Below are 27,131 nucleotides of genomic sequence, written 5' to 3'. Positions count from 1 at the left end.
GTTGTTTCTCTTCTAGAAAGAAGAGCTGCAATTCCATTCAAATGTCAGTATGTAAGTATTAAACTATCTGTAATTCTTAATTCACATTTATAAAATGAAGGGTAAAAGAAACATAAAAAAGTCAAATATTAAGTACATATTTTGCATGTACAGGCTAATCAGTCAAATTTTGACCAAATAAGCCTTAGAGCCTTAAATTACATATTTTTTCCCTTAAACCTTAAATTACGTATTCTTTTTTCCCAATGATTAGGAGATAGTGCGTCAGATGACATTGCTTTGTTCGTAAATAAAAAGCAAAAATTTAGCACCCCATGATGTCCACAGTATAGGGATTGTATTCTTCTAGAAATAACCTATTCTTGCATGCATTTATACATAAGGTTACATGGGATTAATTGTAACTATAAATTGAATGACGCATGAGGGAAAAAAATTATATATTATAAAAAAGAAAAGAGATAAATCTGCACTTAAGATTTTCAAAATATATGCATCAGTTCAATGAAACATAAAAGTAAAAATTAAAATTAAAATAAAGATCCTAATGGGTCCCATAGAAAATGAAAAATGTCTAAAATGGAAGCATGAAAAAGTTCTAGTAAGCTACTTTCATTTTAATATAAATTTAAAAAAAGTTGTAGTTGGATCAATTTGCTCAAAAAAATTTCGTGATCAAATTGTACACTAACTTCTATCAATTTATTCCATTAATCTAATAAGTTTTTCACTTTCTTTGAAGTCATGGAAGTGAACAGTTTTTTGCTTTTGTTGGGTAAACGAAAGAAAAAAGAAAAAAAAAAGCCATTTTATTTGATTTGAACAAATAATTAGCGTAAGAAGACATTAGCCAACCTAATAACCTTTGAGAAAGTAGACCAAAAAATACAAAGTAAAAACCAAATTCTCACTTGGCTTCAACCAAGTCTCACAGTGGGTACAAAATTTATTAATCTATCATTTTTTTGGTAGAAATTTATTTATCTATCTTAGTGACCTGTGTCTAGGTTTTTCAATTCCTTTATTATTTTTTTTTGACCAAAACAACAAAGTAGCGATTAGATTAAATGAAAGAGTTAAGGTCATAAGACCTATACAATGATTCATCTTTATTAACATTGGTGTCTAAGCTTTTGGTCAGACTATTTTTGTAGATTTATATTGCTGTCACAATTGAATTAGATGAATCATTGAATAAGAATAATTTTAACTTTCACTTTAATTAGTGAAGAATGTTTGAGTGGCTCCAAGAGTATTGATAATTGTTAAACTATTGAACGAACTATTTTTAATAAGTTTTTTATGTCATTTTCAATTTTGGGAGCTAGAATTAAAAGTGTCCATGGATTCCATTTTTTGTAAAAACAAATTTTCTGATTCAGTTTCCATATTTTGTAAGTAGAACTAGAACTGAAGTTGTTGATAATTCAATATTAAGGCTTAGTTGGTTGAACCATCAAATTCTCTATAGGACTAGAGTATGTATTTTTATTTCTTTTCTATTTTTGGCTAATGGCCTGAGTAATTGAAAGGCATGCATTGAGATTTCTAAAAATCGTTATGCACTTATAGCACAATGACGGCAGCTTGTAGAGACAGGAAGGCTAAGTAAATCTTAGGTTTAAACCTTTATCCTTCTACATCTTCTTCCATCTCCTTCACCCCTTCTTTAAGTAATTTAACTCTTAACGTTTCAAAATAAAAATCAAATTGAAACAAAACGAACTCATGGAGTTTGTGCTTTCACAGCCATTATGGTCATAAATTCAATCCTTTTTTCAATCTCTCGTTGATTCTCATCTAGAAAGAAAACATGCATGCATGTCAAATGTCAAAAAGTTAAGTACAATATTCTACTTGTAATTTTTAATTCGCACGTATTATAAAATGAAAGAGAACCATGAAATTGTCAACATTAGGTACATATTTGCATGGATAGGGTAATGACTCTAACTTTGACCAAATAAACCTTAAATCACATATTTTCCTTTTTCCTACTCTTTTTTTCCAATCTCAATTCTGTGCAAACAAACGGTGCCTAGGGAAAAAACATTATCTAATTGACAATCAGATATGACGTACAGCTCTTGCGTATGTCTATGAATAAGGTTACATGGATATAAATTGCTACTTCCAAGAATAATCACAATCTTGTAAGAGCATGACAATTATTTGGACAATTATATGTTGATGTGTAGAACCCAATGCATTCCTTCAGATACTTCTAATGATGCATGACGAGAAAAATCTATATTTTATGTTATGGTCATTCTAACAACAATTTCTGAATCGGAATAAGTCACTTGAACTAGATCCAGGGTCCAAGCTTGGACTAGGGTGGTTCAATGGTTGCTTCTCGGATAAGGTACTTTTCGGAGAGCCTTCCCTCAGAGAAGCTGTATAATGAAAACCATGCAAGTGACATACTGATGTCCTCATGCAACTTCTTGGTAAAGGTGGTTGGAATGAGGAATTAGACACAATCTTTATTCAGCATTCAATTAAGCATTTAATGCACTAAGGATCCTTAATATCCCGCTGCGGATAAGGAAGCTTCTGACTCACGTGAAATTCACCTCGAGCCCTGAACTGGCACCTCATTTCTCCCCCTAATTGTGGGTTGTTGTCACGTCAGTATCAATTTAACGTTGACCTTTGGTTTGTCAATAAGATCTTTCGCTGACGGGATGATCACGCAGTTTTAGCTTGTTGCACAAGTCTCTCCAAGAAGTCATCTCCATTCTCCATCTCGTCAGATGAACATCTAAGGGCTGTGAAACGTCAATTATTTCTTTAGGTATGGACCAGCTATATAACCCATATCTATGCCTGAACAATGGTAAGACTTGGATACTCCAGCCATAACTCTCTTGCAATTACTCCTGAAGAACATTTACTTCTCCATTCCCTTGAGCATTTATTTTTCAAGATGGAGTATCTAGTTTTCCTACCTGAATTGACTTAATCATTGAGGGGCTTCTCGTCTTCAGAGGTGGTCCACTTTCACCTTTGTTTTGATCTCAGGAATTAGGACTGGGTTAGGAACGAACCAGAGAGCTAAGAAGCATATTTTCACCTCAACATGTCATAAAAAAATAAAAAGAAAAATATTTACAACAGTAATTTATGACTTAAGATTTTCAAATATAAGCATTAATCGAACGCAACCTTTAAAAAAGCAAAATAAAAAAAGAATGAAACGTGAAAATAAAAAATCATTTTTCCGAAAATAGTAAGATTCCAATGGATCCCATAAAAAGTAAAGAATGCCAGAAATGAAAGCATGAGAATGTTCTAATAGGCTACTTTTATTTGTAATATAAATTTAAACGAGTTGTTCTTGGATCAATTTGCTCACAAATTTTCGTGATCAAATTGTACACTAACTCCTATCAAATTTATTCTATTAATCTAATTAACTATTCACTTTCTTTGAAGTCATAGATGTGAACAGGTCTGGGCTTTTTTGAGAAAACAAAAACAAATGAAAAAACCATTTTCCGTTGTTTGATTTGAACAAATGATTAGGGTTAATGTCTTAACTCATAATCTTTTAGAAAGTAGGACAAAAACTACAGAATATTCTCCCTTGGTTTCATCCAAGTCTCAGAATGGGCACAAAAGTTATTCAAATCTATGTTAGTGACCTATGTCTAGGTTTTTTAATTATTTTACTAACACAGATGTCCCTTCGGTCAGACTATTTTTGTAGATTTATGTTGATTCTACTGTTCTACAATAGAATGGGATGGATCATTGAATAAGAATCATTTTTAACTTTCAACTTTACGCAGTGAAAAACATTAAACACCCAGTTTGAGTGACTCCATGAGTATAATATAAGGTGCTCAACTTAGAGCCTCTCGTTTCTTTAGGGCTTGTTTGGTTATATGAATCTGGAGATTTCAAATAGCTAGAGATTTCAAATCTATGGAGTTATAATTCATAAAATTAACTGTTTGGTAAATATGTGGATTCATCCTGAAAAATTATTTGGTCGACGTGATTTTTGTGCATGCGCAAATATTTAACGCTTTTATAGAAGTGGTGAAATCTCACCCCATACCCATAAATCTACAGATTCACGTTTTTAGTGTAAAAAGATGAATTTCTAGATTTCATAAATTCAGGGATTTTCACAACCAAACAGGTATAAATTTTGCATTTATGAATCCGGCCCTTAGATAATGGTTCCTTGTTCAAATCAACCCCTTGGCGTTACCAATGTCGAGATTTTTGCATTTAATTTTACTTTTGTGATGATAACTATATGTTTTGGTCATGCCATTGTAGAAAAAGATGTATATTATATTTTAAAAGAAAAATGATGACGGTAGGTTTTGGTCAATTCTTTTCTTTTTAATTAAGTATAAGCATGGTGATCTTATTCTTTGTTAGACGAAAAATGATCTGTTCTAAAGAAAATAACTTAACGAAATGTGATTACATCAAGAAAGACTTTTCTCATTGAAGAGGTCTATATGCTGAAAACTTATCTACCTTTTACATGTTTAGATCAATAGCGACGATATATTTGATATATTTATTGAAGGTCGAAAAAGACACGTAAATAATTTAAAAAGAGACTAATAAGAAAATACGAAGTATATATCATTTTCCTTTTATTTACTGATAAGTCTTTTTGTTTGCTATATTTTTTTAAGTTGTAATCAAATTAAAAGTTGAACCCAGACATTGATATGATTTAAGCATTTGTGACTCTGAGTCTAATAAATAAATAAACAAATTAAATAGAAAAATCACCTCATTTGTCATTTTTTTTTTCTTTTTCTTTTGGTAACACCTCATTGTCAATTTATTGCTTATGTACATTATCAATTTATTGCTTATATACTTTACCTTGTAGACTTCTTTTTTGGCCAAAACAAAAAAGCAGCAATTATATTAAATGAATACCTTGTAGACTTTGTAGAAGAAGGTTCTGCTACCAATATGTTTACTTCACTAACGGGTAACATCCTTCATTCATTTTTTTTTGGTTGAAGTCTTTGATCCAAAACTTAACATGTTTTATGTCTTGAAGACCTAGAAATTTCTTCTGTTTATACTGATGACTTCATTATATCTAAGTCAAGAGGAAGACATCATTGATAATTTAATCAGCTATGAATCCTTTTAGGTTACTCTTCCATTGTTAGTTTACTACTTTCTTGATCAAGATTATTATTCTTCTATCAGGGTTTCAAAATTTCCTGACCAAATCCTCACATATAGCCTTTACAGCATATAGCCTTCAAGTATATGCTGTAAAGTCAAATATCTCTCTCTCTCAGTTTTGCACACCCAAGAACTTGTGTTTTTTTGTTTGTTTTCTTTGTCTTGCTTGATCAACCTACCAAATAACAAAAAGAGTGAAATTGTATTGCGCATGCTTCTTCAAATTGAAAACAAAAATTAGGTCCACTTTATCTGAATTGCTGGTTTCCTTCTAGATAGAAAAGGTATTCGATGGAAATGGAGAAAAATGTGATGCATAGTCTTTTCTATTTGGCGTAAAATTGACCTACGTCATTATGGTTTTATGGTTCTTATATGTCACTCCGCTTGCCTTAAAAGAAAATTGCCCATAAGTAATGTGGGCAAATTTAGTGCAATCAATTCCCTTGATTTTAATGAGTTGAACAAGTCAATTTAACTGATTTTAGTATGATTTTAAGCACTATAAGAGCTTACCATTTTCTATAGAGGAACTAGTAATCCTAGATCATTTGACATATTCTTTGTAGGTTACTTCATGAACTTGATACCATTATTGTTTCCATGGTAGGTCAGACATCCATCTCCTTTGATTACTTCTAGTGTTGACTTCACCTAAACCTGATTTTTTTTTATTCTTTATTTTTTTCTTAAAAAAAAAAAAAGAGAGACTACTTCTAGCACTCTCACCAATCAAATTTAATTATTTTAAGATGTAATGTATACGTATAGATTAGAAGAGTCCTGACGGCACATACAGTTAAGATTGCTTCAAACATTAACACATTAAATAACAAGGAAGAAATAGAGCCATCACTTTCGTTCATATGTTTATTGAACCTAACATTATCTAAATAGTCTTTATCTCTTAAAGTATTAAGCTGAAATCTTCCAACCATGTTTAATGATTCCCACAAGTTACTTAAATTTTACAAGTAAGTTATAGAACCTTCTCATTAATTATCAAGCATCCTAAGCTATATAATTTTATTTTTTCTTTTTATATAAAGTCTTCAAATTTAAATTAGCCTTTTCAAATCGCTTTTGACATTGAATAGTCTGTATTTTATTTTATTTTTCATTCAGTTTATCTGAGATAAATTAATAATAATACCCTAAATTACCTTCCTTCTATCATGTACTTTCTCTCATAGTTTAATTATACTTGTGCTCTCTTAATCACAATTCTTTTTCTTTGTTGGCATTTGGATTATTAAAAAAAAAAGTGATTAATATAGAGATTCATATACTCATCATAAGCATGATCAACATACAAAGTATACAACAACAATTCAATTATAATTGTATTTTATTTAAATTATGTTGGAATTTTTCCAACTATGTTAACTTGGTTGGATTCAATCCAATCAGCTCCCTTCATTGTGACTAGTTGAAAGTGTCGACTTAACCAAGTCAAATCTGATTAATTTAAGTATTACTGTATAATTATAAGGATTTCTAACCAAAAGAAGGTATAATTATAAGGATTAAGCTGAAATTTTCCATGATAATGATGGTTAATGGTCCTTAACAGAAAATTTTCTTTGGTGACATTGGTCCCTACACATTAATTGAGATCTTGTTGGATCTCAAAATGACTTTTTATCCATTATGGATCAATTAAATATTTAGTCAAGTCAAGGTCGAGATGCCTTTCTGCAATTGTGCTCCTCACACTCTTTTATCACATAATTAAGAAAATATTCATTTTTAGTCCATCTAGTAAGTGCTCAAAAAGTGGACTCATTCCTAAATGTGTGTTAGAGATGTGTGAAGAATACATAATTGAAGTAGAATATCCGAACAAGTCATCGTTTTTTTATTATTGAAGAGTGTGAGGAAAATGCATGAGACTTCCTACATCTTTGAATAACTAATTAATGCATTTTTTTTTTTTGGTATTGTTTAAATTATTTGATTATTTGACTTCGTTGATTCAATTCTAACCTAACATCATCCAACTTTTATGTCTATTAATCAAACACCATTAATTTTTTTTTTTTTAAACAAATAAGAACTTACATTAAATTCTCTAGACTAATGCTAGAGGAAAGGAGATTAGTATTTATAAAACAAGGTGGGGACTGCCACCGACACGATTAAGCTGAAATTTCTTTGAACCACAAGCTAAGAAATTAGCAAGGGAGTTTCAAGATCTATGAACAAAGCGAAAAGCTACATAAACTAAACTAAAAAATAGTCTCAAAATTTCCTAGACTAAGCCATGACTTGGCCAGTGTAGAGATTGGACCTGACCATTTAAGGCCTTTATGGCTATGAGGCAATCTGAGAAGATCACAACCTGATAATACGCAAATTACAAATAATTAATATAGCTTATCTAATTACTTATAATTTTGTTGTAAGTGCTGAAAACTCAAACCCAAAAATAGGCTTTGCAACAACAAAATGTTCTGTAGGACTCTAAACAATGTTGCTCATCCCTGAATGCCTTGGAGATTTATCCCACGACGCATCTGAGAAAACCTTGAAACAAGTCTGAGGTGGTGAAAATTTTCAAGCACTGAAGTTGCTTTTTGAGATGTCCACGCAATCAATTGAACCCTGGAGAGAAGTATTTTCTTGCACCCACTGAACTTCACTGAGTAACCTATTCATCCAAGTCATAGTATTAGAAAGTGAAGCACTTTTACCACTAAATAGAAATTCATTTCTTGCATACCAAATAACCCAACAAAGTATACTACTGATCGTATGCACATGTTCATAATGACCAGAATCACCAAATTTTGCATCCAAAAAATTCATCCAATCATGAATAGAGCTACTTGCAAATTCATCTGTATCAATTCTAAGGGGAGAAGCCCTCCAACAAGCTTTTGCAAACTCACAATGAAATAATGCATGAATAGTAGTTTCCACATGTGAAGCACATATAAGACATAGATGTGAAGGACTACTATTCTTAGTAAAGAGGGCTTGTTGAGTTGCAATACCATCGTGAATTACCTTCCATAAATTTTTTCTGATTTTTGGTAAGGATTTGATTTTCCAAAGTCTTCCTCAATTCTCATTTGTCGAGAGAGAGGATTGAGCTTGAGAATGGTTGGTAGTGTCTCTAGAGCAAATTGTTGGTGCAACCATCTCAAATGCTAGATTTTTGGTTCAAACATGATGAAAAGCAAGCTATTTTATATATCTCAATTTTGTCGGAGGAATTTAAAGATAGATGGGTATGGAAATTCTCTAATAATGGATCTTTCCAATGAAGTTTGCCTATCGATAAACTCATGTAAAAAAAAAAAAACACCATTAATCTCTTACCTAAGAAAAAACCCAATTAATCAAATTATGGGTGAAGAATTTCTTGATCACAAATAGGGAAAACTTGGAAAAGTTTCTCTCAAGTCGAGAATCATTGATTTTAGCATACGGTTTGTCATGACAACATCTTTTGATTTGAGTGGCCATTGCTCTACAGATGACTAGAAGAAATTATCTTAATTTTGCATTCATAATTCAATAATAGTTATTTTAAATTATACTTGATAAATTATAGTAAAGGTTTTTAATTGAAACTTCCTACCGATATATATATATATATGAATGAATTTCTCTTTCTTTTTAAAAATTTTATTTTATCTTTTTTTTTTCACTCTCCTTCTTATAATCAATCCTTATAATATGAGCATCGGCTCAACTTTAGCGTTGCGCATTTAATGTGCAGCTCTGTGCTGTCAAGTTGATATCGACTGAGATTTCGATCTCGATCGTCCATCTTACTTTCAACCACCTGTAAAATGGACAGTCAACATTGAAATCTCGAACTAGTTCATTAGTAACAGGTGTTGCACATTTAAGTTTTATTATTCTAAACTTACAAGAGAATTTAAGACATTACACGGTCGTATATGAAATGTTTGACTTTTGATACAGTCAAAGCTACGATATATCGGTCAAAGCTTTGTTGAGTAAGTGGCGCTCAGCTCTAGAAAAGCCTTCGGTTCTCTGCATCTCGTCTTTTTTTTGGTCAAAGATTTACTCTCTGCATGTCGTCACGAGCACGTAACCATGGCTTGCATGATTTCTTAAGATAAGAATTAATTTTGAGATCTGGGTCGAGTACGAAATCTTGGTCTATAATAAAAAAAAAATCAAAATGGGCTTAATAAGCCCATGGACTCTTATTAAATTAGAAGCTACCCAACCCACTCTATGTTTTCCACTGGCCCATGGGCTTTCACTTCTGTGGTCACGCACTGGTTCGGTTTTCTGGTTCAACCGGCCTTGATGAAAACCCCGTTGCATGAACGGTGAACCCTCCTTTAACACTTGTCAATTGTCGAGTATGGAGGTTTTCTCTACAGCTCAGCTGCAGAGATGTGATTTTTCTTACAAAAGTGGTTTTAGGTAAGGAAAAGTCTCTTATCTAGATCTTCTCTGACGGCGGCGAATCGTAGTTGATGTTTTGTCTTGGAGAAACTCGATTAGTTCTTCTTCGATCTTTCTCATTGACAAGCTTTAGCTCTAACATGGTGTGGATGGTCTCTCTTCCCGTTTGATTCTTAACAAGAAAACTGAATAGATCTTTGTTAGAATCATGATTTCTATGAATGCATTTTGATCGTTAGGAATGGATTTCTTTGGTTTAAGTCTTCTTATTACCCCACTCTCTTCTATGCTTTACATTCCTTTATATTTTGGAATGCTTGTTGTTTGATGTGGATGAAAAAGAAAGCAGGTTAGTGTAAGCTGTTAATCGTATGCCCCAGTGGGGTTTTTTTTTCTGATAAATTGATGAGTATTCGAAAGCGATAAACCGTCGGATATGAATATAGATCCTGAAAAGAAAAGATTAAACATTGCTTCATTTGTTATTGAAATTAAAATAATATCTTCGGTTCTTTTGCTATAATGCAATTGTTAAGATTTTTAGTGATTGAAGATTCAGATTTTATTATGGAGACTTAATTACCTTGAATTGTTGTCTCGCAGGTAATTTGTACCCAATTTGATATGGGTTCGTGCTTCATAGCTATTGCCGATGATAAGTAAGTTTCTCACAGAATGGCTTCAGCAATTGCATTATAGCTACAAGGTATTGATAATTGGTGGTTCATTTCTTATTGCTATTAGTTGTTTAATGTTTCTAAATCCTACTGTTTATTTCCTTTGCTTGTTGATATCTCGGCATCTGACCATTTACTTTTGCCAAGACTCTGAGGACTGTTCTATTCCCCTACTCCCAACCTTCAACCAGTGTACAGATTCTATCTTGAAAGTCTAGTTTCTACTTTAGTAGTTGGTTGTTCATGTTTGTGCCTACCATATGATTTCTGTTGATGTTAAATTCGATAAAATCTGTTGCTGGATTACTTCGTTTGTAGCTGAAGAGAAAATATTGGAGTCCTGGCCCTCCTGGGTACTGGATGAATTTCTAAAACATAGCTCTATGAGAGATAGTAGTTTAATTTTGAAAATAGACATTGTGAGAACAATCCATGCACAAATGAATTCAAGCACTATCTTTCACTTGGCTCTGCATGCGGTCATTGTTCAGAGCTGCTTTTCTTTTATGTAAGTTTGTATCGAATAACTTTAGTTTATCTTTTCTCATATTGTTAGGTCTGGACATTGGGTATACATTTAGCATCATTGATCTCACTGAAATATGCCATTTTTATATGTATCTTTCCTATTTTTAGTGTTCTCATCTACTATCACTAAATTTATGTCCTATGCGAATTTGCTTAAATGCTGTGCAGGAAACTATGTGAATTTGCATCAAAATTTTGGATTCATTTGCTTCTTAATCTATACCTTGGTCAGAAGAGATTGGTGGTGATTCCTGCAGCTAGCCCAACCAATACTCTCTGCACATTACACTGATTTCTTATGGGGAAAGAGTGAAAGAGCAGGAGAGGAATTTCCAAAGTACAGATCTGAGAGACTGCAACAGTGTTTTGTTTCTTCTAGTTGGGTCACTCAGACTTATGGTTTTGTAAAGAGTTGTTCATGGAAGACAGTGCAGGAGAGGAATTTCAAAGTTGTATGTACATTGATTACATAGTAGCAATTGTTTCTCCTTTACTGGAGGAAGATTTTGATCCGATCCTATTTGGTGGATCCTTCTCCGATGCAATTGCACACTTCTCTTTTCTCTCATATTTGTTCATTTGTTGCTGCTAACACTCAAAACTACAGAACACGCTTTAACCTCTGCAAATTTTGTGCCACCCACTTCTCAAATCACAATTTTGTTAAACGGGCTTATCTTTGAGTAACAAGGAATCAAGATAAAACACCAAAAAATAATTTATGTCGCATCTACTGTCTCCGTCGACTATGGTAGGCAATTGCAACTTCGTAATTTGGGTTCTCTTCGCTGGAGTCTTCGTCGCTTCTATTTGTTCCGATTTGGGGTTTTTTTTATTATTTATTTAAGTGACTCAAGGTTGGGTCGACGATCTGGTTGAATAAACTAGTTAGACTTAGAAGCATGGTTCCTCGTGTCGGGGATATATCGTCGACACGGGGCGACATTTCGACGTGTCGCTGGGGAGCTACACGACACCCCCCAGCGACACGACTTATACACTAAGTCGACGAAATATCGCCTTGTGTCGATATATCGTTAAATTCGCCATATATGATAGCCTTTTGTTTGTTTTTCGCCAATTTTTTGTTCACTTTTTGCCAAGGTGACATAGGGCCTCTAAAAGGACGTGACTCCCGGCGGGATCCTGCAAGTCGGCAACAATATGTGAAGCATGAGCCATACTCAACATAATTGTATAATGAATTATAAACTTTAATACATCTCTTTACTACTTGTGTATTTGTGTTCTCTTTGCATATTTACATTAGTTTATATGAATTTTTCAAACTTCCAGTTTTGCCCGCATATAGCTGGACATGTGTCAATTATAAACTTTAGGTTAGGTGATGTTATATGTCAAAATAACACTCCCAATGTATTTATTGGCCTCAAATTAGGTTACACGTCAAATTTCAGGTCAAAATGACCTGAAATACCCTTCGAAAGAGGGGTTCGATTTTTCTCGAACCCTTGCCAAAAGTCGGGCGACCTTTTGGCGGAGTCGGCACCCCTGAGCCTGTTGGGCCCGTGGTCCAACACGGCGACACGAGTCGACATGTCGAACCTTGCTTAGAAGCCGGATTCATTTTACACAGTTTGCAGAAAAATTTAGGGTAATCAACCAATGAATTGGATGTTTTTAAATGATATGTGACGCTCATCCATAGCGGCCGCTGGTTGGCCGCTTGGATGAGTGCCACTGAGGATGTTAACCCTGTTACCTAATCATTTATCATTTTAAGGCTTTGGAGTCTTCTAACTGGTTTTTGTATGTACATTCATGATTGAGAATGAATGATTATATTCTTTGTGATTGAGAATTTCCGTAATCCATGTGATTTGATCTACTCATTAGATTCAAGTAAAGTATCTCAAACTTTGACAAAAAAGGTATCGTGCAGTAGACAATAAATATTGAAATCATGGGATTTTATTTGCGGCAGCAGCTGCCTGCTGCTACCGATGGCTAGGATTAAGCCACATAAGAAAAAAAAGATCGGACGGTTGTCACTGTAAAAGTAAAATTTCATTTTTATATTTAAAAGTTTATAGGTTTTCGAATTTACAAAACACATCCCTGCCTCTATTCAACTTTAATCCTACTTGAGAAGATGAAAAGCTGAGACGAAGAATTCGTGTAGTTACCTTCGCTGCAAACTTTAGAAGAGAATTTGATCCTTCTGGGTTTCTTTCTTCCTTTCTTTCTTTCAAGTGAGAGATCAGGAAGAGAAGAAAAATGCCAGGAGATGATTTGCAGGAGCCGTTTTTGCAGAGTTATAAGGAAGCAGATATAGAGGAGATAAGGAGTTGCAGTCAATTCTTGAAGGAGTCATTGAAGGAGAACAAGAAGCTTTGGTACCTGGAAGCTCCTGCCATCTTCACCACCATCGCTCAGTATTCTCTCGGCGCCGCCACACAAGTGTTCGCCGGCCAACTTACCACGCTAGAGCTCGATGCCGTCTCCACCGAGAACATGGTCATCGCCGGCCTTGCCTTTGGCATCTTGGTATCTACTTTAATCTTTTCTTACTTGCTACTGTACCGTGTATAGTTGAGTTCCAAGCGCTTCTAAAGTTTCTTGTGCGCATCACCTCCGATGCACAAGCATCAAACCGACGAACATACCATACCATACCAACCAAGAAAAGAGAATAGCAATTAAGTAAGCTGGGTACAGGTAGTTACGGTGGTGAACATGATGATGAGATCAACATCAACAGGATTTTATATTTGTCAAAATTAAGTTGAACTAGCAAATTAACTAGTTATATTGATCAGTAGTTACCTGCTGGCAGTTCTGCTTTTAGTGCGAATTCTGTTGCCGTTTCAGACCAATCGGCAGTGGTCTTGCCAGAGCTTTGGAGTGCCGAGAGTAGGACTTCTGACTCAAACTCCCACAGAGGAAAGGCATCGGATGGATCAAAGAACCTTCCAAACAACAACGGACTGAAGAACGAGCCATCACCAAAAACCCTGAGAGCCGTGGGTGTGGTTTTGGGGCTGTCGACCCTATACTTAGAGATGAAAGACTCGAACAAGTTTTCTGTTAGTGAGACGCCCCATTTCTTGGGGTTCACATCTTCGGATCGAACTTCAAGCTGTTTCCGGCCGGGCATTTTTTCTCTACATCAAACTGTGTATTTGAGAAATATATTGTCCAAAGCCGATTCACCTCAAGTTTTATACTTCATGTATAGTGTGAAACCACTCTTTAAAAAAGCTAGTGGAAAAATTCCATTCGAATTTTGGGGGATCATAAAGCGAAAACGAATATTTCTTCTCTGGACTTTTCTCAAGCAGGATTAAAGTTGAATAGACGCAGGGATGTGTTTTGTAAATTCGAAAACCTTTAAACTTTTAAATGTAAAAATCAAATTTTACTTTTACAGTTACAACCGTCGGATCTTTTTTTTCTTACGTGGCTTAATCCTGGCCATGCCTGCTGCTGCCGCAAATAAAAATCCTGAAATCATAGTAGTCGAAGAGATTAACTTTCTATATTAGCATTTGTTGCTGAATTTTCTATTGAGCAAATTCCAGTTTGAGCCTCTACACCGATTATTCTCTCTCTTTATTTTTTTTTAAAATTTTTTGAATTTGGAGTTCCGTCAAAAGAAAGTGTGAGTCTTTGAGCCTTCAATACTAATTGCGGCTAAAGGTAACCAATCTTTGTTCATCTTCTTGTTGCTTGGCATCTTGAAACCATCAAAGAAGAAACGAAAAGACCTTGAAGTGACTTTTCTTTTCTTTTTACAGAATTGAGGTTGTCCTAAGCAATTTTATGCATATTTCTCTATATTTTCAGAGTAAAATTAATATATAATTTAATACAAAATGTAGAGAAGACATTTAAACTTTTGATCTCATACTATGAAGCATTAATAAATCATGAAGAGATTTATATACAGCAAGCTAGGACTTTATAACCTTCACGTGACTCTAGACTGAACCAATTAGACTCAACAACAAAAGGAATGATAGAGAAAAAATAAAATTTACGTAATGTTACGTAAATGTTATGGAGAGATTTACTGTTAAAAATGAAGGAAAAAAAATATGTTATGGGAGAAACTTAAGAAAACGAGCCAATATAGAAGGTAGAGAGTCTTTTGATTAATTCACGTTTTGCTCACTCTGTTCACAAGAAAGCGCCACCACTAATCATATCTTTCTTCATTGTCACTTTGCCAAACAGGTATGGTCAAAGCTCAGAATTTGTTGGTGGAATCGATCCACAAATCTTATAGATCAGATTTCTCATTGGTTGAATTCAGCAAGAAGAAACAGTTCAGCATTGGAGGAACTCGTACAACATTTACTTATGTTGTGGCACATTTGGTTAGCTTTCAATAATGCTGTCTACTCTAGACCAGTGAGTAATCCATATCATATATGGAGATCTGCTCGATCAACAGCTGCAGAGCATCTAGCCCTTCATCAGCATAGCAGATCAGGAAAAGAGTTCAAAAGCATTAAATGGAGGGCACCTCCTTTGCATTTCATCAAAATCAATGTTGATGGATCTGCAATCAACAAGGGTTCCAACAACTTCCAGGCTGGATTTGGTGGTATTGCTCGTGATCACTTGGATCACACTCTCTTCACCTCTCCCTTATGGAGGAAACTCACAAGCAATTCAAATGGAACGCGATTTGAGAAGGACGAAGCTAGCTATCTCCTTCAATCTAAAGATAAGTATTATTGAAAGTGACAATGAAGCGTTGTTAGTCTGATTAACAACAAGTCAAAGACTTCACCTTGGAAGATCAGTCCTTACATACATGATATCTTCAGTCTTTCCTCTCTGTTTGATGTTTTAATTGTAAATCATACTCATAGAGAAGGCAACTCAGTAGCTGATAGATTTGCTTCTTATGCTGTTGTTTCTCAGGCTTCTTCTTTTTCTTTCTCTCCCCCACCTTTTCTTCTTTGGCTTTTGCATTTTGATGTAATTGGTACTTTGTATCCCAGGGGCTTTTCTTTGAAATGAATTCAGCTCTTCACCAAAAAAAATAAATAAATAAATAAGGAGAAAAATACTTATGTAAAACACATTATATTTTACCTAAAATTTTTATTTCCAACCAAAGACAACGAAGCCGGGCTAAAAAACCCGAGTTAATGATGAGGTCCGAGCTAGAGTTGGTCCAGTTTTATGGTTCAACCAACAATAAGAAACCCGGTTGCATGAGCCCTCCTTGACGCTTGTCAATTCTTAACCATGAAGGTTTCTCGACATCTTCAGAAATGTGATTTTTCTTGCAAGAAACCCTACCCTAAGGCGATTTTAGGTCAGGAAAAGCCTCTGATCTAGATCTTCTGTGGTGGCCGCTATTGATGTTTTATCTAGGAGAAACTTTATTAGTTCTTCTTCTTCTTCGATCTGTTCACATTTTTCAAGCTTCAGCTCCAACATGGTATGGATGGTTTCTCTTCCCGTTTGATTCTTAACAAGAAACTGAATAGATATTTGTTAGAATCATGATATCTGTGAATGTATTTTGATCACTGGAATGGATTTCTTTGGTTCAAGTCTTCTTACCCCGACTCTCTTCTTTGCTTTACATTCATTTATATTTTGGAACGCGCGTTGTTTGTTGTGGATGATAAAGAAAGCACTTCAGTGTAAGCTGTTAATTATATGCCCTAGTGGGGGTTTTTCTGATGAAATGATGAGTATTCGAAGGGAATAAACCCCCTGCATGAGGCTTCCTCGACTACGAGGTCCAACCCACGATCGCTTGGTCACTACGGAATAACACCCTCTACCATCGGATATGAATATAGATCCAGAAAAGAAAAGATTAAACATTGCTTCGTTTGTTAATGAAAGTAAAATAAGATCCCCCGTTCTTTTGCTTCAATGCAATTGTTAAGACTTCTTATGATTGAAGATTCGGATTTTATTAGCTAGAATTATTTACCCTTGAATTGTTGTCTCGCTGGTAATTTATACCCAATAAGATATGGGTTCAAAGCTTTATAGTAATTGTTACTTCATAGCTATTGTTGATGCTAAGTTTCACACAGAATGGCTTCAGCAATTGCATTATAGTTACAAGTTATTGGCAATTTCCATTTTATTCATTCCTAAATAATTGCTCAGTCTAATTATTATATAGTATAATGCATGGAAATAATTATGTTCTTTACTTTGCAGATAACCAATGATACAAAGGAAATTTGCATGAATCGGATCAATGATTTACCAGGAAACAATAAGGTTTGTTTCATGTTTCCATTAAAAATTTTAGTAAGGGACTAGAAGGTTTATTTCATGTTTTTAATTAGAATAAATGCTTTGCGTGTGCATATGTAGGACATTGAGATGAATTCTTATAACCCTAAAGTAGAAAGTAGCAATTCATTACTTAAGAGGGATGAAAAATAAACAGAATAGAGTACCTTTTTGCCTATTAATATTATTATTATTATTATTATTTTTGTGTCAACAGCATAGAGTTCTCACATCTAATAAATTTGACGGTGCTTACTTTTTACCGTAGATGAATTAGTGAAATACGTTCATTCATTATTCTACAGTTACATATCTCGATGAACTTTTTTCCCCCTTGTGAAAACATACCTTATTCAATAATATTTAGAAAATTAGCATCAATATATGTAAAAAAAATCTAAAGAGTAATAATATATGACCTTTTTTGGGGTAAACAGTGGTAATATGTTACTACTACTCGATATAAATATTCAGCAGTGGTAACATATTATTGCCTATGCCTGTCAATATTTGGCGGCAGCTGTTTTATAAACATATGACTTATCCTAATCATGGTTCAGTTTTAGACTTAGTTTTGGCATGGAGGAAAATTGAGTTAGGGAGTTGATGGATTTGTTGTCCGATGATTGAAACTTGGTGCTTGATTTTCATAGGTTTTTACTTACTAGGCTCAAAAACTTGATGTACAACATAATTTGGGCTATAAAAACACAGTGCCACTATCATTTTTTTTAAAAGAAGAAAAAAATCAAAGCACCGATAGGAGTTTTCGGACCCTAGGTTGGTTGGTTACTACATCCATTGTCTCCAACAGTCTCAACTCTATACATAATTTAGTAGTAGAAAGCATACAATGAATGTAAATCAACTTAAAGTGTTTGAAAGTAAAACTTTAATATACGTCAATCTCATCTTGCATCTATCAATTCCTCATTAGTTCTCACCTTTAAATTACATTTTTTTTATCAAAACCTAAGCGACCTCGCTTATCTCTGTTGAAGCAAGTTAGCCTTTTTGCTGTGACATATAGGCTTCTGCCACAAAAAGGTAATTAATGACAATTTTTAAGCTCTTTGGCAAAACCACTAGGATGAATATGAGCTATTGAAAACTCGTTGGGTCTTGGTTGAGATAACACCTATAAATAACTGCGAATTGTTTTGCTTTCAATTGATCTGACATCTTGGTCGAGCAGATGTGGTTTTCCTATTTCGTTCCTTGTCTCACATCAGACTTGCAAGAAAGGGAGATATCATGGGGCTCTTGGGTAGATCATTGCCCAACCTTGTTCCATGGTCCTAGTTATAAGTATTATAGCATTAACTCTATGAACATTGCATTGGATCCAAACCCTGTTAGGTTTCCAAATCGAGATGAACTGGGTCAGGTTGAGTCATGGGTTTATCAGGATTGGATGAGTTTATGTTATTTGGGAAAGTGATGGCATTGTTTTATTCTATTGTATTTTAAAAGTAAGATGCATGGGATGTTCAAATCCAAATTCCTTTTAGTTTCCTCATTTGTATTGGAGTGCTGGTTTGACTACCTTATATTAAGACTCATGTAAGTTTCTTTTTATAGGATGTAATCCCCCATCTTTAGAAATCAAGGGGAAATCTGAATTGAATTTATATATTTGAAGAGCTTACATGGCTTGTGTGATATTGTATGAGCACTCTTGATGCAGATACACTACTTGGGACTGACCCAAACCTAACCGGGTTTCTAGACAGGATGAATCTGATCCAATTTGAGTCATGGGTCTAGCAGAGTTTTAGGAAATATGTTATTTGGGGAGATGACTTCTTTTTTTATTTTAGAAGTTAGATTTGTAGAATATTTGGTTCTAATTATTTTTACTTTCCTAATATGTAACGATTTCTTAGTTAGAGTGTTAGCCTAGTTTTAGGAGAATTTCAATTCCCTTTATATATATGATTTAATCCTGCTTTGTGAAAAGCGAATTGGTGAAAACGATTTGAGTTTTTATGCATTTGTATGTGTGGCTCTGTGTGAGTGTGTGTGCACGTGAATATCCGTCTTCCCTACTATGTATCTTATACCTAAATATTCATTGTTCAGTTCAAAAATTGAATGATTTTAGTACAAAAAAGGACTATATTTACCTTAAGGTGTTCTATATCCATTTTCTAGTTCTTTGATTTCATTTTATTCGATGAAGTAGCATGAGATATTGTTTTCTATTTTTTCCCCATTTCAATTGTTTTTGTTACCGTTATGAAGAAGTGGTAATCTTCATTTCTTTTCTCATTTGCAGGGAAATACCAAACCCTCTCAAGGGAAAAGGTATGTTCGATACATACTTGATGAAGCTAGAGGACGGAAAAGATTATTAATCAAGCCACAAGCACCCCTCACCATCCAAGAGTAACTGTCTTAGCCAGTTGCAATGGTCTGCTATTGATGAAGAAGAGGAGTACTCTTTATGTCATTAACCCTATCACAAAGCAACAGATGCCATTGCCTCATCATGGTCTTCGCCACAGTTTTGAACGTTATGCCTTTGCTTTCGCTTCTTCTTCAACCATGAAGTACAACATTCTCTTTTATTGCACTGGAAACATGGATGTTGAATTCTGACATTGGGTTCCAACACATAGAACCAGATTGACACGGTTACTGCTTTAACGGACATAGAAAGCGAGATTGATCATTATCAACTTTCTGTTAATGGAGTTGTGTATTGGAAAAAAATTCTCTGTCAGCCTCAGACTGAACAATCATATATTCTTTCTGTTGATGCCAATACAGAAAAACTCTGTTTACGTATCTCCCTCAAGGTATATGTATATTGGTTTTATGTGACACTATTCATATTCTTTTTCGTGGATCCAATTCAATATTGATGATATTCTCACATTGATTGGATATCATTTACTTCTGTAGGGGGGTTTGCTCCACATTCATTGCTATAGAATTTTGGGAAGCACAAGATGACCTAGAGTGCTCACTTGACCATTTTCAAATTGTCACTATTAGCCATGACTTTGGTATAAGACCTCAGTTCAAATTCATTATTCCTACGAGCTAGTACACCTGCTCTTGAGAGTATGAGTATTTGTTGCCATGGGGAAATTGATGCCGATGGCCAGCGTATGGAAGGATCAAGTATTTTGGAAGAATTGTTGCAATTACCTAAAGTGTCCATGTATGCACATATTGATTACTTTGAGCAACATCGGCTTAGTAGCACTTGAAAAATGAGGTGCAGGGGATGTTATCAACAAGCACTTAAAATTCAAGGTTGTGTATGCTACCAGCCTACCATTCTGTATCATCACATTATAGCAAGTTAGATTTTTGAGGAAGACATAATTGCCCCTTTAACATGAATGAACCATCCCTGACCCTTCTTCTCTGTTGCTTTTTCTTCAACCACCACCCCTTCTCTCTTTCTCTTTCCATCCCTTTTAAATATTCAATGCTAAATTCGGTATTTTTCTGCTTTTGATGGAATTTTCCTTATTTTGCAGCATAGAGGGAGAACCCAAGTTGGCAGTGGTTGTTTCTCACGGGCCATTTCAGCAGCATACAAACGATGTGCCTGGGATTTGTACCATCCTTTCTTGGGGAAGCTACCTCTTACTGCAAAACAAAATGGCTAATCCAGCGCCCCAAAAATTTCAAGCAGCATTGCAGTTACACTCATCACTTACTGGTGTTGTTTTTCCTGGAACACAACCACCCTGGGTGGCTGTCTCTCCATTCCTAAGCCAACAATCTCCTACCATTCCTATCTTACAAAGGCCTCCTATGAAGCAGTTCACACTGAAGTCTGAATCAGTGGGGTTTGGGCAAATGCACAATGTGAAGCCTATGCCTTTACAATTGTTATAAACCCACCAAAGCAGAGGCCTCTCACTGTTTTCCATACTTTGCCAGCAGCATTGTTTCTGAATCCACCAAGACCAAGACCAAACCTACCAAACCCTCCATCCTTCCAGGCATTGCACACCAGGTGGCCTCTCAATGCATATGTAGCTGCTTCCAGGAACATTGTGCAGTTTTCTGCAACAAATCTCAGTTTCCAAGCTAACCATGATAATTATAGTGCACTGATGCAAGGGTTTGTACCTCCCACTTCATAGGCCCTTGCAGCAATGGGTTTGTGGGTGAACTGGGCTGGAGAAATGGAATTCATAGAGGTCCCCTTCTTATCAACCTGGTTGGAACTTTCATGATCCCAGAAATGCTTATGGTTGGAATTCTACACCTGATCAGTCGAGGCAACAGAACTCTGGGTACAGGGAACGTGTTAGACTTGAGAGAAACAGGTGTGAACGAAGGCACTGAATCTCTGTATATTATACACTGCCTCTTGGGTCCTCTGTCACAAGTAGAGAAATGTGTGCAGATAAGGAAAGGAGAGAATGAATTGTGAGTGAGGTTACTGACGATCAATTCAGCTTACTGAGGTTTTGGTTACTGGATGAATTTCTAAAACATAGCTCTATGAGAGATAGTAGACTTGATTTATTTATTGTTGCCCTGCTATATGATCTTTTTTCCCACCCCATGTAAGGTTTAGTTTTGAAAGTTGAGAATGTGGAACCAATTTTGCACAAATGAATTGAAACAATTTTCCCTCAGCTCTACATGATGTCATTGTTAACATCTGCTTTTCTTTTACATAAGTTTGAATCGAATAACTTCAATTTTTGTTTTCTCATAATGTTAGGTATGTATACTAGGTATAAGTTTGAATCAAATGACTTCAACTTATGTTTTCTCATATTGTTAGGTATGTACACTAGGTATACATTCAGCATCATTGATCACATTGAAATGTGTGATTTTTATATACACCTTCATTCTTTTAGTTTTCTCATTATTGTCACTAAATTTTATGTCCTATCCTGCTTGCCTACTTACTATGCAGGATACTATGTGAATTGGCATCAAATTGTTGGAATTCATTTGCTTGGTAAGAAGAGATTGGTGGTGATTCCTACAGCCCATCCATGACTGTCTTGACATTATACTGATTTCTTATGAGGAAAGAGCAGGAGAGGAATTTTGAAGTACAGATCTGAGAGACTGCAATGGTGTTTTGTTTCTTTCAGTTGGTCACCCAGACTTGTGTTTTTTAAGAGAGCTTGGTGATGGAGGACATGTGATATGATGAGTTTAATAGATTGCTGGTTGATCCAAGATCTTGTGGAGATGCGCATTACTGGTTGGAACTTAGCATATGGACACTTTCAATCATGGTCACAGCAGCATTCACTACTTGTTCACATCTTCTTCTATAGTTCTATGCTTGTTACCTGATCATTTATCATTTCGAGGCTCTTGGTCTTCTTACTGGTTATTTGTAGATACATGATTGAGAATGATTGATTATCTTCTTTGTAATTGAGAATTTCCCTAATCCATGTGTTTTGATACTCTCATTAGATTCAAGCAGAGTATATCAAACTTTGACAAATAAGGTATCGTGCAGAGAGACAATGAACATCAAATCATAGTAGATGAAGAGATTAACTTTCTATTTTAGCATCTATTGCAGAATTTTTTTATTGAGCATTTCTACATTGATTATTCTTTCTCTCTTTTATTTTTATTTTTATTGAGCAGATTCTTTCTCTCTATCAAAAGATTGTGTGAGACGGAAGTTCAAAGTTCAAACACTGTTCTAGACTTTTGAGCCTAGAAATTGGTCTACATTGGGTAGAATTATTAATAGGGAGAGATATTGAGAGTTTCATAAAATGTTATCTTCTATTTCTAAGGAAGCTAATAAGCACCAGATTCAACCAATCAAGGCTTAGCAGCAGATCAAGCTAGCAAAAAACCGAAAGGATAGAGAAATATGGAATTCACATAATGCGCATGTTACGAGGAGACTCAGAGAGAACAAGAGGTAGAGAATCTCAGTTTTTTATTACTTCACGTTTTGGTAAGAAAATAAGGATGCAAATGCTTACAGAAAAAGAACCATATAAAACACATTATATTTTACCTAAAATTTTCATTTTCATCAAAACCCTTTTTTTTTTCTCTCCGTCAAAACCTTTTTTTTTTTTTAAGTTTTTCCTTTATGGTAAATCTTGACACGTGTATTTTTTTATATATATATAAATTTTTTTAACTTCTTTTTTTTTTTTTGTTTTGTTACTGGTGTTTTTTTTAATTCAAGAAATGTAATGGCGTCCGCCATGGTCGAACCCAAGACCTCTCATGAGAAGTATGAGTTTTACCTTTGAACCAACCCTTCATTGGCAAACAATTATAAATGGTTGAAATTTCAACCTCGAATCACTCGAGGAGTTAGAGTTGGTCCAATGGATTTTGATATATAATTCACTTGTACAATTCGGACAATAGGGCAACAACGTTGACACCATTTGGACAAATATAGAGTCCATAAGAGAGTACCTTCCCGCTCCAAAGACAACATGGCTGATCCACCTATTCCCAAATAAAAAATTCCAACAATTGCTCACAAATCTTGCTACTCAGGCAACTTCCAAGTCTGTAGATACCGGATGGGCCAACCTAATCCATTCCAACCTTTGTAATAGTTAGGGCTGTAATAGGGTCGGACTTTTGCAATCCTAAGCACAATCTTATATATTCTAATTTAAGCTCATTCCTGTCTTGACCATGATTCAGAGCTGAGGATTATTATCCTTGACCCTAAACCCAACAAGGTCAAGCCAAGCCCATTCCTACCTTGATTGGCTCTATCACTGACTCTAGCCCTAATTGGCTCTGTCCCTATCTTTGTCCTTGTTCTAAATTCATTGAGATCGAGCATTAGGAAAAAAAAGTTATGGTCATGATTAGAGCTAGAATCAGGCCAAAATCAAGGTCAGGGTGACGACAAAAAAATAAGGGACAAATCAGAACAAGCTTGGCAGACTAAAGAGTAATCCCAGGTTCACCCTTAACCCTAATTAGGGCCAGAATATTTTGGTCATAACCGCCCTTAGGGCTAAAAATCTTGAGCCCAAGTTCTATTTAGGCTCAGGGCAGGCTTTCAGGGCGGGTCAAGGCCATCAGGGCCAAACTTGTTCTTAATGGTGGACCTGTATTTGAATTTCAGGCAAATCTAAGGAAACATGGTGAGGAGACTATCGTCTCTGCTCTGCAAGTCCGTGAATTAATTAGGGGTGTTAGAGTCCTTTCTTCTCTGGAGGGTAAGAAAAAGGAGAAGACTATTGAAGACCTTGAGGTAGTGAAAAACTTCAAGGATGTTTTCCCTGATGACTTACTGTGTACCCGAGGGATGGGTTTGCAATTGAGTTGACAGGAGTGCTCGTGTCTAAGCTCCTTATAGAATGGCACCGTGTGAGATTGGACTCAGTTGAATGATTTACTAGGGAAGGGATTTATCCAACCTAGTGTGTCACCATGGGGTGCACCAGTCTTGTTCGTGAAGAGAGGGATGGGAGCTTGAGGTTGTGTATTGACTATAGAGAGTTGAACAAGCTCACCATTAAGAACAAGTATCCCTTGCCTAGGATTGAGGATTTGTTTGATCAATTGAAGGGAGCCTCTATATTCTCTAAGATTGATTTGAGATCGGGGTACCATCAGTTGCGAGTGAAGGCTAGCGATACGTGCAAGACAGCCTTCAGGACTCGATATGGTCATTATGAGTTTACAGTAATGCCATTCGGTCTTACAAATGCACCGGCAGCTTTCATGGACTTGATGAATCGGATATTCCAGGATGTCTTAGATAAGTTTGTGATAGTTTTCATCGATGATATTTTGATTTACTCGAAGGATGAGGAAGAGCATGTAAGGCATTTGGAGTTTGTGTTGCAAAGGTTGAGAAGGAAGAAGTTGTTTGCGAAGTTCTCAAAATGTGAATTTTGGTTGTCTCAAGTTGTGTTTTTGGGACATGTAGTATCTGCACAAGGGATAAGGGTTGATCGAGAAAAGGTGAAGGCAGTGCCAGATTGGGACCAACCTAAATCAACCACTGAGATTCGAAGCTTCTTAGGGTTAGCAGGGTACTACCGAAGGTTCATTGAGAATTTCTCTAGGTTGTCAGCTCCAATGACTAGGTTGACAAGGAAAGGAGTGAAGTTTGTATGGAGTGATTCTTGCGAAAGAAACTTTCAGGAGTTGAAGAGAAGGTTGACCAATGCACCAGTTTTGACGACACCTGACAACACAGGAGGTCTGACAGTGTATACAGATGCGTCAAAGATCGGTCTTGGTGCTGTGTTGATGCAGCATGGAAAAGTGATTGCCTATGCATCGCGACAACTTAAGGAGTACGAGCACAACTATCCTACCCATGACCTCGACTTAGCGGGAGTAGTCTTTGCTTTGAAGATATGGCGACATTATCTCTATGGAGAGAGAATCGCTATATTTACCGACCATAAGAGCCTAAAGTATTTCTTCACTCAGAAGGAGTTGAATATGCGGCAACGACGGTGGTTGGAATTAGTAAAAGACTACGACTGTGACATACAATACCATCCAGGTAAGGCTAATGTTGTAGCTGATGCTCTTAGTAGAAAGAGTACTTGTGAAGTAGTTAACTGGCAGCTCTTTGTAGACCTTTGTTGCGTTCCATCATAGAATTGGATTTGGAGATTGTGCCAGAAAATTCTGAATCGATTCTTGCAGCTTTGGTAGCAAAACCGACTTTGAGAGACTGAATTGTTGCATTGCAGTCATCGGATCCGATATTAAAAGAGAAGATGGATGAGATTTCTTTAGATCCTCAACAAGGTCTGGATTTTTCCTTGTCTGTGGATAATGCTTTGGTGTACAGAGGAAGGTTATGTGTGCCTGTTGATGAAGAGCTTAAGAAGGAAATTTTGGGTGAGGCACATTATTCGGTTTTCACTGTACATCCCGGCAGTAGCAAGATGTATAAGGACTTGAAAGAACATTATTGGTGGGTTGGTATGAAGAAAGATGTTGAGGATTTTGTGGCCAAGTGTGGCACATGTCAAAGAGTAAAAGCTGTTAGACAACCATCAGCAGGTCTTTTGCAACCACTTCTCGTACCTAGTTGGAAGTGGGAAGACATCACGATGGATTTTGTTACAGGCTTGCCTCGGACTACTAAAGGAAACGATACAGTTTGGGTAATTGTCGTCAGACTGACAAAGTCAGCACACTTCATTCCGATGAAGCTTACCTTCACCATGGACGGATTGGCAAGATTGTATGTGGAAAATGTGGTGAGACTGCATGGTGTGCCAGTCAGTATTGTGTCGGATCGGGATCGGTTTACTTAAGATTGGAAGCTTGCGAGGCTCTAGGACCAATTGAATTTGAGTACTGCCATCATCCTCGGACCGATGGACAATCTGAGAGGACGATCCAGATCTTGGAAGACATGCTTCGTGCGTGCATTGTTGATATGGGCGGGGGTTGGGATGAGCACCTTGCTCTAGTTGAGTTCGCCTACAACAATAGTTATCAGTCCACAATCGGCATGGCACCGTTCAAGGCTTTGTACGGACGGGCATGTAGAACTCCTTTGTATTGGGACGAAGCTGGAGAGCGTAGACTCTTGGGCCCTGAGTTAATTGAAGCCACCGAGGCTATGGTAGATTTGATTAGAGAGCGCATTAAGGCCGCTCAATCCAGGCAGAAATCCTATGCGGATAAGCGAAGGACTAATCTTGAGTTTCAAGTTGGTGAACGTGTCTTCTTGAAAGTATCACCGATGAAAGGTGTGATGAGATTTAACATCAAGGGGAAGCTTAGTCCGAGATATATCGGTCCATTTGAGATTTCAGAAAAGGTGGGGCCAGTTGCATACCGATTAGTACTCCCGTTATCTTTATCAGGTGTGCATAATGTGTTTCATGTTTCTATGCTTCGTCAATGCATCGAAAACCCGGAACACCTCCTACCTCAAGAGCCGGAAGGTTTGAGCGCTGACCTCTCTTATGAAGAAGAACCGGCTGAAATATTGGACCGAAAGGACAAGCAACTTCGGAATCGCAGTATTCCATTGGTAAAGATTCGGTGGAAGAATCACACTTTCGAGGAAGCATCCTGGGAGAGGAGGATGAGATTCGAGCGAAGTATCCGACTCTTTTGGAACCTCAGTACGCCAATTTCGAGGACGAAATTTTTTATAAGGGGGGGAGGATGTGAGATCCCCTAATT

At 35.9% G+C, this 27,131-nt stretch overlaps 2 long non-coding RNA genes across 5 annotated transcripts; both read left to right on the top strand.

Moving 5' to 3' along the window:
- Positions 1-9,606: 9,606 nt before the first annotated feature.
- LOC149013060 (uncharacterized) lies at positions 9,607-11,198 on the top strand. The gene is made up of 3 exons (XR_016173898.1): positions 9,607-9,713; positions 10,174-10,276; positions 10,944-11,198. It is a non-coding gene; the product is annotated as an uncharacterized LOC149013060 (long non-coding RNA).
- A 4,834-nt stretch (positions 11,199-16,032) lies between these two features.
- LOC149013059 (uncharacterized) lies at positions 16,033-22,547 on the top strand. 4 transcript variants are annotated; one of them, XR_016174081.1, is made up of 6 exons: positions 16,033-16,194; positions 16,938-17,000; positions 19,294-19,816; positions 19,923-20,279; positions 20,510-21,310; positions 21,916-22,547. It is a non-coding gene; the product is annotated as an uncharacterized LOC149013059 (long non-coding RNA). The 4 variants fall into 4 exon arrangements; XR_016174080.1 differs by having other exon boundaries at positions 20,510-21,413; XR_016174079.1 differs by lacking the exon at positions 21,916-22,547 and having other exon boundaries at positions 20,510-21,889.
- Positions 22,548-27,131: the final 4,584 nt, after the last annotated feature.

Source organism: Hakea prostrata, chromosome 6 (assembly GCF_041222555.1).
Source record: "Hakea prostrata isolate BN-2017 chromosome 6, UWA_Hpros_2, whole genome shotgun sequence".
NCBI classification, from domain to species: domain Eukaryota; kingdom Viridiplantae; phylum Streptophyta; class Magnoliopsida; order Proteales; family Proteaceae; genus Hakea; species Hakea prostrata.
This window is presented reverse-complemented; position numbering and strand designations above follow the sequence as displayed.